The sequence below is a fragment of the Sinohyriopsis cumingii genome, chromosome 5, assembly GCF_028554795.1.
Source record: "Sinohyriopsis cumingii isolate HCF-2022 chromosome 5, ASM2855479v2, whole genome shotgun sequence".
In the NCBI taxonomy this organism is placed as follows: Eukaryota; Metazoa; Mollusca; class Bivalvia; order Unionida; family Unionidae; genus Sinohyriopsis; species Sinohyriopsis cumingii.
Window position 1 is genome coordinate 154877243 of NC_142965.1, and position 16468 is coordinate 154893710.

At 33.6% G+C, this 16468-nt stretch overlaps 1 long non-coding RNA gene and 1 pseudogene across 2 annotated transcripts in view; both read left to right on the forward strand.

Annotated features, from left to right (window-relative positions):
* LOC149800501 (DNA-directed RNA polymerase II subunit RPB1-like) overlaps positions 1 to 16468 on the forward strand; it is a 271243-nt pseudogene that overhangs the window by 106374 nt on the left and 148401 nt on the right. The window contains exon 13 of the transcript XR_016421394.1: positions 11227 to 11355. The product of XR_016421394.1 is annotated as a DNA-directed RNA polymerase II subunit RPB1-like (transcript). The remainder of the gene's footprint in view (positions 1 to 11226; positions 11356 to 16468) is intronic.
* On the forward strand, positions 644 to 3327 carry LOC149800502 (uncharacterized). The gene is made up of 2 exons (XR_016420972.1): positions 644 to 930; positions 2890 to 3327. It is a non-coding gene; the product is annotated as an uncharacterized LOC149800502 (long non-coding RNA).

Consider the following 16468-nt stretch of genomic DNA (forward strand, 5'->3'; position numbering starts at 1 on the left):
CATTATTAACAATAGAAACCAATACCAACATCTAGTGATGTCCACGTCGGTACTGATGTTAATGTCCAGTACGAAACAGAAGATGTCAACGTGTTGTTAGGGAAGATTCAAGGATTATGAAAGACTGGTTCTTTGCCGAGAAAGAGGTAAGTTACTTTTACTCATTTCTTTTTACAATTTTTGCATATGGAATGCTCAAAGTGGACAGCCTGAATCATCAACATTATAAGTATAAGCATAAATTCGGTCGTTTAAAATTGAACCAAGGGTTTGCTTCAGATTTTACTTAAAGATAATAATTCAACCTCCTGTTTCTAAAAATGATATCTACACCACACCATCATCGAATATTTATGCCTTCCACAATTCAACTGTGCAACCATGTCTGGATCTTACCCCCACCCCCAATAATAATGCGGGCGCCTCAGTGAGGAGCACTTGTGTTACTGATTGAAACAATATGTACAAACATAAATGTTCTTCGTATTATTTTATTGCTGATTGGGTGGATCAAGATAAGCATACACGATTGAGAACCAAATGCAGTAGCTTAATTCATGATTTTATTCATAAAAGACATTTGCCCTGTCTGTCAAATATTTTGATTGGTAAATTTAAAATAGAGATTTAATTGGATAAGGATTACAGCTTTTCTTAATACTTATATACACTTATAGACTAGGACTCTTTTGCCAACCAAATCGTTTTCTCATTTCAGTGCATTCTTTCTGTTCTGCATTGATTAAAAAAAAAGATCAATTATACTAATTTTTATCTTTTTACAGATTAAATTTCATGAAGGTCACAAAATTTAATGAACACAGCAAAGTTAGCAATCATTTGAAAGAAGTGCAAAACATTGACAGCAACAGGAAGAAGTCAGACAAAACTGCATTACCATGCTAGAGGAAATTCCAACTCAAGTAAAGGGTATGTATAAGACGCTTCAAATCTTTTGATGTAATACACATGATAACATATGCATTTCAGACTCTAAAATTTGACCCCCAATACATTTTTTTTTTAAATATAAAAATTGGAAACCAGATTTTGAATTTCTTTATATATTGCAAATGTACATATTTTGGAAAAATGTATCCTGAAAGTTTTGGAGAAATCTTCCAGAGGACTGTTCCAGAAGTAGAGATGTCAATTTTTTGGAAATTTCTAATGTGTACCCATCATTCCTAACGATTGGTTACCAGAGTATACAATCAAAAGGAAATTGTATTAAATGTGAAGCTGAACTGCTTTGTTGTAGGTTCACATGTTCCAACCCCAAAAAGAGCTGTAAGCATAATTATTACTAATATAAGTGGCAAAAATCATAATCTGAGCACAACGAGTGTAAATTACATGCCATTATTACAGAAAACTGTATGAAAAATGTATATGCAGTTATAATTTTTGTCACAAATCAGCTGAACTCATGTGAATTAGTAGTATGAATGAGAATAGACACAAAAGAAATTGATAAATTATTTGTGCATAACAGTCATTTCAATTAGTGTACATGTCTACAGTAACTTTCGCGAATCGTCATAAAGTCCATAAATGTTGATTGTTGTATTATCCTCAACCTGCCTTGGTTCATCCCATAATGACGGTCCAGTGCAACATGTTTTTAAGTTTAACAGAATCTCTTTTCTCAAACATTTTTCAGTTACATAACATCCATTAGTTGCATTGATACATCCCGGGTTATTTCTGTTGTTGTTTTTTCTTCTTTTTTTTTTTAAATGATATCTGGTGCCATTTATTTTCTATTTAAGCTGGACTGCTATGTGTGTAGTATCATAATAGAATGAATCTAGGGCAAATGGTTTCACATTCAAGAACCTGTCTGTTTTCTTGGAACTGTTTGATGTAAAATTCATGCAGAAGTTACAAATGCATTAATTTTTATTTGATTTTTTCAAAACTGTTATTAAGTAGCAAACTTATTTTTATCTTTATATTTCAGTCTGTATAGTTGTCCATTTCATTCACTTTTTGTCCTAGCGTGGGTACGTGGGAAAGCCTGCCAGTAGCTTCTCGTGGATCGGTGGTTCTTCCCTGGGTTTTCCAGGGTTCTTTCTCCACCAGTTATACTGGCTGCCATGTATAGCCTATCTAGTGCTGAAAAATGGCGTTAAACCCTACAACAACAACAACAACACTTTTTGTCTTAACATGGTGGTATAAGAAGTGCATGTTACAGTAGCCAAGTTAAACCAGACATTCATATTGTGCTTAATTTTATTTGACCCAGATAATGTCACCAGGATCTGAAAACAAGAGTGTTTTAAGTCGTGAGAAAATTGGCACATGAACCATGGACAGGCATGAAGTTAGGATGGTCAGGTTTGAAATATCAGCATTGATTCTTAAATAGGTTACTTGAGAAAGGATTGTATTATTATACAGACCACGTATGACAAGTAAATTGTAAGCAACCATATGAGCCCCTGTGAACACTTTTTTTTTAACAGGTACCCAATTGTTCGTTTTATTACCCAGGTTATTATCTATGGGAGAATACCCGGGTACACATTGGCATCTTTATCCAGAAGTAGTCAAATTTGGAATATGCAACATGACTTGCAGGTATCTCATCAACAGTGCAGTTTATATGTTTGCTACTGAACTATGGTAATTCTATTGGTAGAGCTATTTGACTCAAAGTCCAAAGGATGCATTTTCAGACTGGGTTGGCTGCATAAGTGTGTCCTTGGGAAAACAGTTGGCTCCTATTTTCACAGTGTGATAAAGTGCCATCTAATCCAAACTACAATTATGTATTTTGCCTTTACCTTGTAAAGTGAATCTTTAAAAATCAACCTTACATAATGTCTCAAATGCTGTGATCAGAAGAAAAAACTTCTACCAACTTTTTCATTTCCATTTCAGGTTTCATTTTTCAGCAGTTCAAAACTGAGCCTGCTAACTTAAATTCAGTGGTCAACAGGAAGTGCATTGATTCAAAGAGAACAATCTCCAAGTGAAAATATTGTTGCAGACTGGCAAGTGATGAAATTCAGAAACAGGAATGTCAATTACACGTTTTGTTTGCTTCGAATTTTCTGGAACAGTGAAGAATGGTCTTCATGTGAAGCAAATTTCCAGCAGTATCTTTCATTATGACCTTAAAGTGTTTAGAATAAATGTGATGTATTAATATAACAGGTACATACATACAGACATACATACATACATACATACGTACTCTAGTTGTCTTACCTTACTAAAAGATCACTAATCGAACTCAAATTATATGCTTATGATTACTAGATTTGAATATTGATCTTATTCTGTTTAATTCTTGTATTCAATAAAAACTAAATACTATAGTTGTTTTTTGTTGTTTTTGCTCATGTGAGCAAGATGCTGCTCACATGAGCAAAATCTTGCTCACATGAGCAAGGTGTGGCTCACGTGAGCAGATCTTGCTCTTGTGAGTTAGGTGTGGCTCATGTGAGCAAGGTGTGGCTCACGTGAGCAAGATATTGCTCTTGTTAACAATTCCTGCACATGTGATTTTCTTATTAGAATCTATTTGCTCATGTGAGTTCTACCTAATTTGCATGTTAAATTGCACATGAGACTAACCTGAGTTAGATCTCACATGAGAATCTCATGTGCAGAAGGGTAGGCAGTTTGGTGTGGGAGTCCACGTTAATGAAGCAATCTTCTACTGTAGAACTGGGAGCCCTGAGTGGCCAAGTGGTCTAAACCGCTCTACATTATGGATCACTGCCATCTCACCTCTGTCTGCGTGGGTTCAAGAGTCTAGATTCGGCCAATGTGGTATGTGAGAAAGCTTTACCAGTAGCTTCTCGTGGGTCGGTGGTTCTTTCTGGGGTTTTCCCGGGTTCTTCCTCCACCATTAATACTGTACACCATGCATAGCCTATCATGTGCTGAAAAATGGCGTTAGACTCTACAACAACAACAACAACAACTGTAGAACTGTTTCACAGGGAAGCATTAGAACTCTGTTGGGTTTTGTGTCACCTGGATGTTGCTGTCACTGACGACATTGGCAGGGAGAACGGTATTAGTTTACTAGCAGTGAGAGACCGATGCCATGGGACCAACAGGTCTACAAGCAGTAAGGAGGCTCTCAAGGGATCCTTCAGCAGGTTGGTAGGAGCAGGTTACTCCTTAATCATTTATCATGAGCTGTGGAACTGAAAATACATCATGGTCATCAACTGGACATGAGATACCTTTTTGTTCCATTTTTGAAATCTATCAACTCAGTCTTCCTATGCCAATCCAGTTTTCTGGCCAAGAATTAATTGAAATCTCTAGACTCAGTTTTATCAGTGCTTTCTAGGTGAAGGATTAGGAATTTTTGTGCAAATTAGGCATTTCACTTATGCATGAATATGCAAATTAGGCATTTCAGTTTAAAATGTGGGTCATTCACTTAATACAATTTTAGATCACTTATCAGTCATATATGTACAGCGTTTCACTTGTAAATAAATTATACATGGCTTATAAATGAAGTGTGAGACATTCAGTTAGTACAATTATATGAGAGACAGGAACAAAATCTAAATTCAATGAATTTGAGCTTTAAATAGTCAACCCCTCATGGTGTGGAAAATGTGCAGCAATATAAACACAAGTGATCAGTTTGATAAAATGTTTACATTTGAATGGTTCAGTTTTTACCTTATGATACATGTATTTCCAATGAAATAACAATTTATGAAATGATTCCAACATTTCTCTTGATGCTTTGAATCATCGCATTGAAAACAGCTTGCCTAACTGCCCAGTAGCAACTTGTTAGCAAAAATAAGAGAAAAAAGGTGATTACCATAACATAATTTATTTCCCAAGTAATAAATACAGTTGTTGTTTCATGCATATGTTTTGGGCAGAATCCATCATTATCTAGTGGGGCCCCGAGTGGCCGAGTGGTCTAAAGCGCTCGCCATTACAGATCACTGCCATCTCACCTCTGTCTGCGTGAGTTCGAGTCTCAGCCTTGGCTAACGTAGGTACATGAGAAAGCCTGCCAGTAGCTTCTCGTGGGTCGGTGGTTCTTCCCGGGGTTTTCCAGGGTTCTTCCTCCACCAATTATACTGGCCGCCATGTATAGCCTATATTGTGCTGAAAAATGGCGTTAAACCCTACAACAACAACAACAACAACAACAATCATTATCAAGTAGGCCCCTTTATCCAAATTTGAAAGCAGGTTTTAGCTGACAGGTGACAGCACAGTTTAGTTTGAGGATCAGATGGTACTTCAATATAAATGAGTGTTGTCCCAAACTGAGTTATCATCATGACTGTGAACTCTAGGATTTTTGTATATACTGTATGAATGTGAACCCTAGGATATTTGTATACACTTTATGACTCTGAACTCATAGATATTTATATATACTGTGTAAATATGAACTGTAGGATATTTGTATATACTGTATAAATGTGAACCCTAGGGTATTTGTATGCACTTTATGACAGTGAGCCCTAGGATATTTGTATATACTATATAAATGTTATTCCTTGGATATTTGTATATACTGTATAAATGTGAACCCTAGGATATTTATCTATACTGTATGAATGTGAACCCTTTGATATAGTTGTATATAGTGTATAAATGTGAACCCTAGAATATTTGTATATACTATATAACTGTGAGCCCTAAGATATTTGTATATACTGTATAAATGTGAGCCCTAGGATATTTGTATATACTGTATAAATGTGAGCCCTAGGATATTTGTATATACTGTATAAATGTGAGCCCTAGGATATTTGTATATACTTAATGAATGTGAACCCTCGGATATTTGTATGAATGTGAGCCCTAAGATATTTGTATATACTGTGTAACTGTGAGCCCTAGGATATTTGTATATACTGTATAAATGTGAGCCCTAGGATATTTGTATATACTGTATAAATGTGAGCCCTAGGATATTTGTATATACTTTATGAATGTGAACCGTCGGATATTTGTATGAATGTGAGCCCTAGGATATTTGTATGAATTTGAGCCCTAGGATATTTGTATATACTGTATAAATGTGAGCCCTAGGATATTTGTATACATGATATAAATTTGAGCCCTAGGATATGTGTATATACTGTATGAATGTGAACCCTAGGATATTTGTATGAATGTGAGGCCTAGGATATTTATATATACTGTATAAATGTGAGCCTAGGATATTTGTATATACTGTATAACTGTGAGCCTTAAGATATTTGTATATACTGTATAAATGTGAACCCAAGGATATTTGTATATATTGTATGAATGTGAACCCTTGGATATTTATATATACTGTTTGAATGTGAACCCTAGGATATTTATATATACTGTTTGAATGTGAACCCTAGGATATTTATATATACTGTATGAATATGAGCCGTAGGATATTTGTATATACTGCTTGATACTAGAATGAAAAAAGAGCCAACAAAACAATACTAACTATAGGGAACAATTCAGTGTAACTTAATTTCACTGATGCAAACCAATGGTTTAAATTATGGAAATGGAAAAGGAAGCCTGGCTATGTTTAAATTATGACAGTGTTTGTCCAGAAAATCTCTATGGCGCTGTTTGTTTACTGTTGACACATAGTGCTGTAAAATAATTTTGTCATATCCACCAGTAATTATTTTCTATGATTTCATTAGGATTCACATGGTTAATTGCTTTGTACTAATCAATGCAGTTTTATACAAAATTATTATTGTTGGATACTGCAAAAACTCCTTGTTTACAAGGTGTGTCTGCAATGCATGTTTGTGTTTGTCATAACATAACCCATCTGACTTGTGTCACAACATAGCCCACATGACATGTGTCATAACACAACCCATCTGACTTGAGTCACAACATAGCTCACATGACATGCGTCATAACAACCCATCTGACTTGTGTCACTACATAGCCAACATGACATGTGTCATAACAACCCATCTGACTTGTGTCACAACACAGCCAACATGACATGTGTGATAACACAACCCATCTGACTTGTGTCACAACATAGCCCACATAACGTGTCATAACACAACCCATCTGACTTGAGTCACAACATAGCCTACCTGACTTGTGTCACAACATAGCCTACCAGACTTGTGTCACAACACAGCCGACCTGACTTGTGTCAAAACAAAACCCATCTGACTTGTGTCACAACACAACCCACCTGACTTGTGTCACAACACAGCCTACCTGACTTGTGTCATAATACACTCCACCTGACTTAATCATTCAATGGAAAATTACCCCAAACTGTAAACAGGTTCATGATATGGAACCCAAACCCAAAATAAACACCTATTTTTAGCTCATTATCTTCAGATAGAATCTACACTCATGGACAAATATTAGCTATATAATATCTTAATTATAAATGATCATTACAATATATAATCATGTAAAAAAATTAAACAGACAATATAGATAGATATACATAACACAAATGATAAAGGTATATGCTACAAATAATGACTGGTAAATAACTTATAAGTGAAATGTAGGCAAGGCATGGATCAGTATTGTTTTCACTTATCAATTTACCTCACGCAAGCATCTTTGGATGCCTCTACTCCATTCGCATGGAAGCGCCTTTTGACGCCTCTACTCCATTCACATGGAAGCGCCTTTTGATGCCTGCTGTAAACATCAGCCATTTTGAGCTGGTTTTCATAGCGCCACCTTCGGGGAAAGCCCACCTATTAGATACTACATTCATTTCTGCGAATTACAATTGCATCAGATCACGTGGTCACTGTTTATGCACTGGTCAATATCTGCTATTTAAAGCAACTGGGTCGTAATCTCCACTCTCCAAAATGGCGGTCGCGGATTTCATTCAGTACTTACGAAGTTTTCATGATTAGAATCACAACTATGAAAGATTCAATAACTTAGGTAAAGGCTCTGATACTAATGTAGGCAGCAATTAGTTTTTATAAATTATCAAATTCAGATGACTTAGTGACGTAGATGCAGACGAAAAACTTGTAAATTTTGAGTATGAGAAATGGCAGCTACGGTTGGTCACGTGGCCTCACTGACATGATGGTGAACGAGTTCTCTCAAGATTTTAAAGCACATAAAAAATTCTTCTGTAAAAAATAATTACACAGCTATAACAATCAGACTTTACTCTTAAATTTTTCCACACACAATAGATGTGTACTAGAAATGTAAAATGGTTAAAATTGCTGTTAAACGTACATACACTACATTGCTTAACAGTTCACAGGCAGGCCTATGTGTATGGAGTCGACTAGGTAACGTGTTCTATTTATAGTGCGCTGCACTTTGTAACTATGCTCTGTGAGGTAAAGGGTTATCCAGACTAACATTTCATTGATTTCAATACATGTGCATAATGTAAGTAACTTAACCTAAGAATTCCATACAAGTTAAGATATTATGGCTAGCATTTACTTTTAAGCAGAAAAGTAAACTGCATACGAAAAGGTAAATGTTTACAGGTTGGACTTCAGAAGGGAATGCAATTTATATAACAAGTTTAATCATGTATTTTGAAAAATTTATATCTATTGGCATTATAGTTTGTTTTAAATACAGAATAGTAAGATCTTAACCTTTTATATTTTATCTCTAGTATTTCATTTTTACATTTATTTGGAAGGGTTATCTTCTAGTATTTCATTTTTACATTTATTTGGAAGGTTTTTATCTCTAGTATTTCATTTTTACATTTATTTGGAAGGGTTATCTTCTAGTATTGCATTTTTACATTTATTTGGAAGGTTTTTATCTCTAGTATTCCACTTTTACATTTATTTGGAAGGGTTTATCTTCTAGTATTTCATTTTTACATTTATTTGGAAGGGTTTATCTTCTAGAATTTCATTTTTACATTTATTTGGAAGGTTTTTATCTCTAGTATTTCATTTTTACATTTATTTGGAAGGGTTAACTTCTAGTGTTTCATTTTTACATTTATTTGGAACTGTTTATCTCAAGTATTTCATTTTTACAATTATTACGAAGAGTGTTCTTTTAGTATCTCATTTTTACATTTGTTTGTAAGGGGTATCTTCTAGTATTTCATTTTTACATTTGTTTGTAAGGGGTATCTTCTAGTATTTCACTTTTACATTTATTTGGAAGGGTTATCTTCTAGTATTTCATTTTTACATTTATTTGGAAGGTTTTTATCTCTAGTATTTCATTTTTACATTTATTTGGAAGGGTTATCTTCTAGTATTGCATTTTTACATTTATTTGGAAGGTTTTTATCTCTAGTATTCCACTTTTACATTTATTTGGAAGGGTTTATCTTCTAGTATTTCATTTTTACATTTATTTGGAAGGGTTTATCTTCTAGAATTTCATTTTTACATTTATTTGGAAGGTTTTTATCTCTAGTATTTCATTTTTACATTTATTTGGAAGGGTTAACTTCTAGTGTTTCATTTTTACATTTATTTGGAACTGTTTATCTCAAGTATTTCATTTTTACAATTATTACGAAGAGTTTTCTTTTAGTATCTCATTTTTACATTTGTTTGTAAGGGGTATCTTCTAGTATTTCATTTTTACATTTGTTTGTAAGGGGTATCTTCTAGTATTTCACTTTTACATTTATTTGGAAGGGTTTATCTTCTAGTATTTCATTTTTACATTTATTTGGAAGGTTTTTATCTCTAGTATTTCACTTTTACATTTATTTGGAAGGGTTTATCTTCTAGAATTTCATTTTTACATTTATTTGGAAGGGTTTATCTCTACTATTTCATTTTTACATTTATTTGGAAGTGTTTGTCTTCTAGTATTTCATTTTTACATTTGTTTGGAAGTTTTTTTTTCTAGTAGTTCATTTTTACATTTATTCAAAAGGGTTTATCTTCTAGTATTTCATTTTTACATTTATTTGGAAGGGTTTATCTTTTAGCATTTCATTTTTACATTTATTTGGAAGGACATATCTTTTATTATTTTATGTTTACATTTATTTGGAAGGGTTTATCTTCTAGTATTTCATTTTTACATTTATTTTGAAGGGTTTACCTTCTCGCATTTCATTTTTACATTTATTTGGGAGGGCTTATCTCTGTTATTTCATTTTTACATTTATTGGGAAGGGTTTATCTTCTAGTATTTCATTTTTACATTTACTTGGAAGGGTTATCTTCTAGTATTTCATTTTTACATTTATTGAGAAGGGCTTTTCTTTCACTATTTCATTTTTACATTTTTTTGAAGACTGATCCAGTGGCCTAAGTGGTTAGAACATCCACCATATATGCGGGAGGTCATGGGTTTGAACCCTGGCTTAATCATCCAAAAGACTTATAAAAATGGTACTAACAGCTTCCTTGCTTGGTACACTGCTTAAGAAGTTAGTGTTAGAACTGGTCAGCCTGTTGTCTGAATAATGTAACTTGGTGGGACATGATGTTTCATGTCTGTGGCATGATGCCTCGGTGCTAGACATCACTATAAACTGCCACATTGCAGACAGACTTCATACTGATATGACTCAAATGGTTAAAGCTATGTTAAAAGTCCAGAAACACACAATATACACACATTTATTTGTAAGGGTTTATCTTTTAGTATTTCATGTTTATGTTTATTTGAAGGGGCATATCTTTTAATATTTCATGTTTACATTTATTTGGAAGTGCATATCTTTTAGTATTTCATGTTTACATTTATTTGGAAGGGTTTATCTTTTAATGCCTCATTCTTTACATTTATTTGGTAGGGTATATCTTTTAATGTTTCAGTATTACATTTATTATTTGGAAGGGTATATCTTTTAATGTTTCATTCTTTACATTTATTTGGAAGGTCATATCTTTTAGTATTTGATACTTACATTTATTTGGAAGGGCATATCTTTTAGTATTTCATGTTTACATTTATTTGGAAGGACATATCTTTTATTATTTTATGTTTACATTTATTTGGATGGGTATATCATTTAGTGTTTCTGAAATTCTTCACTTTTTACGTTTTTAGAACCTCTCTCTTTTATTTGGCATCATATAGCCATTATTGTGCTGACATGCATTTAGATGCTAATAAGTACATACAATTCTTTCTACAGGTGAACAGAATGCTCATAAGTACATACATTTCTTTCTACAGGTGAACAGAATGCTAATAAGTACATACAGTTCTTTCTACAGGTGAACAGAATGCTAATAAGCACATACAATTCTTTCTACAGGTGAACAGAATGCTAATAAGCACATACAATTCTTTATACAGGTGAACAGAATACTAAATATTGCCCTTGAGAAGACGGGTAGTGTGGCTCTTAGGTCTCTGTCCGAGTTCAACAACTTCAAAAGTATGATAGTGGCAGGGTCCAAAGTGTCAAGAATTAACATTTCGCAGGTGATTAATCAGTTTATAAGATTTTAGAAAAAATATCAGTTAAAAAGTTTGAATAATTACTAATCTTTGCCCCTAACCACCTGCTTTGCTTTGATCTTCAGTTTGCATAAATTGTTTTATAGCCCAGTCTTTTCAGGAAAACACATATTAATTATTGATAGATCAATTAACACATTTAATTTTTTTAACCCATTTTCTAGAACTTGTGTAAAATACAATGGTCCCCTTTTTATTCAGCCTCCCTTCTACAGCAAGAATTTGTCCTTATAAGTGGGGTGGCCCTAAAGGGGTGGCCCTTCTAGAAGGGAATTACATAGATGTGCACCACTCCTTTAATAACTCGTGCCCTTATAACTCACAAACCCTCTTATTATATGGAGTCAGGCATGGATCCCATTTTTTAAACCAGTAAATACCAAAAAAATGATCTCTGTTTCATAAAACTTGAAGAAAATTGCGATCAAAATTGGTAACTGGAACGTTGATATATCGCTCATTTTATAGTCGAAAATGGTAGATGGAACCTGGAAATTATAATCAACATTTTGAAATTATCAACTTTTAATAAGAAGTCACATAAGTGGTTACATTCTCTTTCCAGACGACATTCTTAGTACACCTTAATTAAAAATATTCAAGGAAATTTCAGTCAATGTTTTGATAACTGACTTGTGGAAGTATTTGTTTTAATGTTGCACTAAATTAAAAGCTGGCCTCCTTTGTATTATCACATTCATTTTTGTCTTTTGAATCAAATAAAGGAGGTGGATTAAAAGAAACATTGAGAGGCAAACAAATCTTACAAACTTAAAATCTAGCGGCACCGGTCATATGTTGGGTGAACTCACTTCATGGATCAATCGAACACTGTTAAAAATATTATTGTGTATGTAACATAAACTACCTTAAATTAACTGACTCATTCATAACTGTGATGAAAGGTAGCAAGGCAGCCAAGGGAAATGAATACTTTGTAAAATAAAGAGCTTGGTTTCACAGATTTGGACCATTGTGGGCAAGTGAGTTTCAGAGAATTCCTGAACTGGCACTTAGAGATATCCTCAAGGATGATAAGAAGTTTCACTATTACTTTCAATGAAATCACGACATCAATAATGTACTAATTGAACAAATCAAAAATTCAGTTTCGACATAGACGATTGTCTCACGAAATAAATGTTGCTTGAAAAAAAAAGAAATCTTGTTTGGTGATGTATTGACAGTCAGTCTTGTCCACTGCTAACAGACTCCCAATCTGGAAGGATACAATTAAATACCACACCGGGAACCAGACTTGTAAACAAAACAAAAAGCAATGATGTAATACAAAGATGTTTTCATGTACACATGATGGTTGTTCAAAATAGTTGGAATGATCTTTTACATGTTGGACATTTTTAAAATAAATGTTATTTATACAGAATAATGAACAACTTCATTAGAAAAAGTGCGTTATTAACAATTATTATTGACATGATTGTAAATGGAGGATTCAGTCATTAAACAGCCCAATCCCTTAACTCCCCCTTCACTGTTTTCTCGATTTTTAAAGGGATTTTTAAAAAAAAGTTGGGAGGTCCCTCAGTAACTTGTGCCCTCGCTTAAAGTGTGGTCAATGTTTGTGGATCCTATTGTGCATGAGTTATCAAGGGAGAGGTGTAGGTCAAAGATATACATGAAATATGAAATGCATATTAACTTTTTTAAATATTTGATATATTTCTTCTAAAAATAATGTGTTATTGAATTAATGTTATTAGGCTTATGTTAATATTATTTTAAAATGCTCAGGAATGACCAGCAAAACTATTTTGCAAACTTTCTCAGTAAAATCACGGTACACAAATATGGCTGTAACTATCATTCACAATGCTAGGACTAACATTAGTATCCTGCCAACTTTGTCTATGCCAAAATATTTTGACTATTTTAATTGTCTATGCCAAAATATTTTAACTATTTTAATTGTCTATGCCAGAATATTTTAACTATTTTAATTGTCTATGCCAGAATATTTTAACTATTTTAATTGTCTATGCCAGAATATTTTAACTATTTTAATTGTCTATGCCAAAATATTTTAACTATTTTAATTGTCTATGCCAAAATATTTTAACTGTTTTAATTTTCTATGCCAGAATATTTTAACTATTTTAATTGTCTATGCCAAAATATTTTAACTATTTCAATTGTCTATGCCAAAATATTTTAACTATTTTAATCAATTCCTATTTGTACTGCTGCAAAATATAGTATTTACATTGTGTAATTTAATTTTTCAGAGATAAAAAAATTCACAGCAGTGATCATAGAGCTATCCCTCTTTTCACTTACATTGCTTTCACTTTTCGTTCTAACAGAGAATGTCTAATGACATTTGTATGTTATGCAACAACTTATTACTTCACTGACAACTATACCACTGTCAGACTACTTTGTAGCTATTACAACATGTCTCTACCAATGTCAAACTAATTTATAGCTATTACAACATGGCTCTACCACTGTCAGACTAATTTATAGCTATTACAACATGGCTCTACCACTGTCATACTAATTTATAGCTATTACAACATGGCTGTACCACTGTCAGACTATTTTGTAGCTATTACAACATGGCTCTACCACTGTCAGACTATTTTGTAGCTATTACAACATGGCTCTACCACTGTCAGACTAATTTATAGCTATTACAACATGGCTCTGCCACTGTCAGACTAATTTATATCTATTACAACATGGCTCTGCCACTGTCAGACTAATTTATAGCTATTAAAACATGGCTCTACCACTGTCAGACTAATTTATAGCTATTACAACAAGGCTCTATCACTGTCACATGAATTGCCTCTACCACTGTCAGACTAATTTTTAGCTATTACAACATGGCTCTGCCACTGTCAGACTAATTTATAGCTATTACAACATGGCTTTACCACTGTCAGACTAATTTATAGCTATTACAACATGGCTCTACCACTGTCAAACTAATTTATAGCTATTACAACATGGCTCTACCACTGTCAGACTACTTTGTAGCTATTACAACATGTCTCTACCAATGTCAAACTAATTTATGGCTATTATAGCATGGCTCTACCACTGTCAAACTAATTTATAGCTATTACAACATGGCTCTACCACTGTCAAACTAAATTGTAGCTATTACAATCTGGCTGTATAACTGTCAGACTAATTTATAGTTATTACAACATGGCTCTGCCACTGTCAGACTAATTTATAGCTATTACAACATGGCTCTACCACTGTCAAACTAAATTGTAGCTATTACAATCTGGCTGTATAACTGTCAGTCTAATTTATAGCTATTACAACATGGCTCTACCACTGTCAGACTACTTTGTAGCCATTACAACATGTCTCTACCAATGTCAAACTAATTTATAGCTATTACAACATGGCTCTACCAATGTCAGACTACTTTGTAGCTATTACAACATGGCTCTACCACTGTCAGACTAATTTATAGCTATTACAACATGGCTCTACCAATGTCAGACTAATTTATAGCTATTACAACATGGCTTTATCACTGTTAAACTAATTTATATCTAATACAACATGGCTCATCCAATGTCAGACTAATTTATAGCTATTACAACAAGGCTCTATCACTGTCAAACTAATTGGTTCTACCACTGTCAAACTAATTTATAGCTATTACAACAAGGCTCTATCACTGTCAAATGAATTGGCTCTACCACTGTCAAACTAATTTATAGCTATTACAACATGGCACTTCCACAAGCTTCTGTGATTGCATGAAATACTATGTGTTCACCAGTGATGTAAGCTGGTCACTTGATCATCAGGTTGTAGTCTACCCTGTCAGTTGCATCTCATAATCAAAGAGAGAGAAGACTATATGGCTTATGTACCATTTCTACTACATTGCAACCAGACATCATGCAAAATTGAGCTAAACAACAACACTGTGCTACTCAGCTGTTAGCTTTTGTTATCTTGATAGTTACTAATGGTAATAATAGCTAATAAGTATCAAAAACAAAAATGACACAAGGAACACACAACAGTATCATAGTAACAAAAATAATTCCAGGAACACAACAGTAAGTATCATAGTAATAAAAATGACACAAGGAACACAACAGTAAGTATCATAGTAACAAAAATGACACAAGGAACACAACAGTAAATATAGTCAGATTAATTACATCTTTGTATGGATTAAAATTACATACTTTTTCAGCATATGTGAAGAAAAATTAATGTAAATGTAAATGGATTCAAGTATTTGTGAGATATCCATTTTTAAAAACATGTATCTGCTTGTGACAGGTATGTTTAAAATATATGCTGGCTGTGACAGGTGTTTTTAAAATATGCTGGCTGTGTCAGATATGTTTAAAATATATGCTTGCTGTGACAGGTGTGTTTAAAATATATGCTGGCTGCAGTAAAGGGGTATCTCCATTACTGAGTACATTTGAACACAGTGTCAGTGCCAAGAGATTCTGGTCATAAAACGGGGGTAGCTACTGGTCATGGGGAGAGTGCTGTATAAAAAAATTTAATCAGAAAATGAAATGTAGTTAAAGATTTGCTTGCAGTCCAATAATTCTTACTGCTTGGGTTTAATTAGTAAGTCTGTTAACTTTTACTGCTTGGATTTAATTAGAAAGTCCAGTAACTCTTACTGTTTGGAGCTCATTAGAAAATCTGTTAACTCTTACAGTTTTGATTTAACTAGAAAGTCCAGTAACTCTTACTGCTTGTGGTTGATGAAAACACAGGTCCAGAGAAATAATGCAAATGTATAAGTTGTTCAAGATTGTAATCCCTTTTGTTTGATCACAAGGTCATAAAAAAAACAAGTAAGTTTATGCTAAGGATCTGTGTGCATCATTTGTTGTCCATTATCTCTCCTTCAACAAGTACACTCTGATAGCTTGTCCTTCAACAGGTACACTCTGGTAGCTTGTCCTTCAACAGGTTACACTCTGGTAGCTTGTCCTTCAACAGGTACACTCTTGTAGCTTGTCCTTCAAAAGGCACACTCTGGTAACTTGTCCTTCAACAGGTACACTCTGGTAGCTTGTCCTTCAACAGGTTACACACTGGTAGCTTGTCC